Here is a 4,147-nt window from a genome sequence, read left to right on the forward strand (position 1 = left end):
AGTGCACTCAGTAGATTGATGTGCCAAGAGAAGACAGCAACACTACAAACAACTGGAAGAGAAGGTACTAAGTACCCTGGCTTCCTCTCAGGCCTTCCTCGATGGACTCCCACAGATAGACTCCCTTGTCTTGTTGTCACGAGTCTTAGTGTCATAGACTTGTATTAGCATATCCACTGGGAGTATAACATATGTGAGCAGAGCCCTCTCTATGACATCAGAGCCCTCTCTATGACATCAGAGAGGACTGCTGTAACCTGTATGGAACTTTTTACTTGTGATCTATTTGGACTTATATAGCGCCTTTATCCAAAGCGCTTTACAACGGTCTCTCATTCACCCATTCACACACACATTCACACACCAATGGCGGCCTGCGGCCTCGTACCTATGACTGAATCTGTCTTGTTATTAGTAATAGAGTAAATAGCTGTCTGTTTTAAGGCTATCTAGTTAAAATTGGACTACTGATACCTGTCTGTTCATAGGGAGAGTGTGGGAATAGGGAGAAAGCACATTGGGATATAGGTCCGTAGAGGGGAAGAGGGCTAATGAACCAACAGAAGTAGGGGTAGCTAAGTGCACTCAGTAGACTGATGTGCCAAGAGAAGACAGCAACACTACAAACAACTGGAAGAGAAGGTACTAAGTACCCTGGCTTCCTCTCAGGCCTTCCTCGATGGACTCCCACAGATAGACTCCCTTGTCTTGTTGTCACGAGTCTTAGTGTCGTAGACTTGTATTAGCATATCCACTGGGAGTATAACATATGTGAGCAGAGCCCTCTCTATGACATCAGAGCCCTCTCTATGACATCAGAGAGGACTGCTGTAACCTGTATGGAACTTTTTACTTGTGATCTATTTGGACTTATATAGCGCCTTTATCCAAAGCGCTTTACAACGGCCTCTCATTCACCCATTCACACACACATTCACACACCAATGGCGGCCTGCGGCCTCGTTCCTATGACTGAATCTGTCTTGTTATTAGTAATAGAGTAAATAGCTGTCTGTTTTAAGGCTATCTAGTTAAAATTGGACTACTGATACCTGTCTGTTCATAGGGAGAGTGTGGGAATAGGGAGAAAGCACATTGGGATATAGGTAGTGTCATAGACTTGTATTAGCATATCCACTGGGAGTATAACATATGTGAGCAGAGCCCTCTCTATGACATCAGAGCCCTCTCTATGACATCAGAGAGGACTGCTGTAACCTCGATGGAACTTTTTACTTGTGATCTATTTGGACTTATATAGCGCCTTTATCCAAAGCGCTTTACAACGGCCTCTCATTCACCCATTCACACACACATTCACACACCAATGGCAGCCTGCGGCCTCGTACCTATGACTGAATCTGTCTTGTTATTAGTAATAGAGTAAATAGCTGTCTGTTTTAAGGCTATCTAGTAAAAATTGGACTACTGATACCTGTCTGTTCATAGGGAGAGTGTGGGAATAGGGAGAAAGCACATTGGGATATAGGTCCGTAGAGGGGAAGAGGGCTAATGAACCAACAGAAGTAGGGGTAGCTAAGTGCACTCAGTAGACTGATGTGCCAAGAGAAGACAGCAACACTACAAACAACTGGAAGAGAAGGTACTAAGTACCCTGGCTTCCTCTCAGGCCTTCCTCGATGGACTCCCACAGATAGACTCCCTTGTCTTGTTGTCACGAGTCTTAGTGTCGTAGACTTGTATTAGCATATCCACTGGGAGTATAACATATGTGAGCAGAGCCCTCTCTATGACATCATTGCCCTCTCTATGACATCAGAGAGGACTGCTGTAACCTGTATGGAACTTTTTACTTGTGATCTATTTGGACTTATATAGCGCCTTTATCCAAAGCGCTTTACAACGGCCTCTCATTCACCCATTCACACACACATTCACACACCAATGGCAGCCTGCGGCCTCGTACCTATGACTGAATATGTCTTGTTATTAGTAATAGAGTAAATAGCTGTCTGTTTTAAGGCTATCTAGGTAAAATTGGACTACTGATACCTGTCTGTTCATAGGGAGAGTGTGGGAATAGGGAGAAAGCACATTGGGATATAGGTCCGTAGAGGGGAAGAGGGCTAATGAACCAACAGAAGTAGGGGTAGCTAAGTGCACTCAGTAGATTGATGTGCCAAGAGAAGACAGCAACACTACAAACAACTGGAAGAGAAGGTACTAAGTACCCTGGCTTCCTCTCAGGCCTTCCTCGATGGACTCCCACAGATAGACTCCCTTGTCTTGTTGTCACGAGTCTTAGTGTCATAGACTTGTATTAGCATATCCACTGGGAGTATAACATATGTGAGCAGAGCCCTCTCTATGACATCAGAGCCCTCTCTATGACATCAGAGAGGACTGCTGTAACCTGTATGGAACTTTTTACTTTTGATCTATTTGGACTTATATAGCGCCTTTATCCAAAGCGCTTTACAACGGCCTCTCATTCACCCATTCACACACACATTCACACACCAATGGCGGCCTGCGGCCTCGTACCTATGACTGAATCTGTCTTGTTATTAGTAATAGAGTAAATAGCTGTCTGTTTTAAGGCTATCTAGTTAAAATTGGACTACTGATACCTGTCTGTTCATAGGGAGAGTGTGGGAATAGGGAGAAAGCACATTGGGATATAGGTCCGTAGAGGGGAAGAGGGCTAATGAACCAACAGAAGTAGGGGTAGCTAAGTGCACTCAGTAGACTGATGTGCCAAGAGAAGACAGCAACACTACAAACAACTGGAAGAGAAGGTACTAAGTACCCTGGCTTCCTCTCAGGCCTTCCTCGATGGACTCCCACAGATAGACTCCCTTGTCTTGTTGTCACAAGTCTTAGTGTCATAGACTTGTATTAGCATATCCACTGGGAGTATAACATATGTGAGCAGAGCCCTCTCTATGACATCAGAGCCCTCTCTATGACATCAGAGAGGACTGCTGTAACCTGTATGGAACTTTTTACTTGTGATCTATTTGGACTTATATAGCGCCTTTATCCAAAGCGCTTTACAACGGTCTCTCATTCACCCATTCACACACACATTCACACACCAATGGCGGCCTGCGGCCTCGTACCTATGACTGAATCTGTCTTGTTATTAGTAATAGAGTAAATAGCTGTCTGTTTTAAGGCTATCTAGTTAAAATTGGACTACTGATACCTGTCTGTTCATAGGGAGAGTGTGGGAATAGGGAGAAAGCACATTGGGATATAGGTCCATAGAGGGGAAGAGGGCTAATGAACCAACAGAAGTAGGGGTAGCTAAGTGCACTCAGTAGACTGATGTGCCAAGAGAAGACAGCAACACTACAAACAACTGGAAGAGAAGGTACTAAGTACCCTGGCTTCCTCTCAGGCCTTCCTCGATGGACTCCCACAGATAGACTCCCTTGTCTTGTTGTCACGAGTCTTAGTGTCATAGACTTGTATTAGCATATCCACTGGGAGTATAACATATGTGAGCAGAACCCTCTCTATGACATCAGAGCCCTCTCTATGACATCAGAGAGGACTGCTGTAACCTGTATGGAACTTTTTACTTGTGATCTATTTGGACTTATATAGCGCCTTTATCCAAAGCGCTATACAACGGCCTCTCATTCACCCATTCACACACACATTCACACACCAATGGCGGCCTGCGGCCTCGTACCTATGACTGAATATGTCTTGTTATTAGTAATAGAGTAAATAGCTGTCTGTTTTAAGGCTATCTAGTTAAAATGGGACTACTGATTTCTGTCTGTTCATAGGGAGAGTGTGGGAATAGGGAGAAAGCACATTGGGATATAGGTCCTTAGAGGGGAAGAGGGCTAATTAACCAACAGAAGTAGGGGTAGCTAAGTGCACTCAGTAGACTGATGTGCCAAGAGAAGACAGCAACACTACAAACAACTGGAAGAGAAGGTACTAAGTACCCTGGCTTCCTCTCAGGCCTTCCTCGATGGACTCCCACAGATAGACTCCCTTGTCTTGTTGTCACGAGTCTTAGTGTCGTAGACGTGTATTAGCATATCCACTGGGAGTATAACATATGTGAGCAGAGCCCTCTCTATGACATCAGAGCCCTCTCTATGACATCAGAGAGGACTGCTGTAACCTGTATGGAACTTTTTACTTGTGATCTATTTGGACTTAT

The sequence above is a fragment of the Nansenia antarctica genome, assembly GCF_963989245.1.
Source record: "Nansenia antarctica genome assembly, chromosome: 11".
NCBI lineage: Eukaryota > Metazoa > Chordata > Actinopteri > Argentiniformes > Microstomatidae > Nansenia > Nansenia antarctica.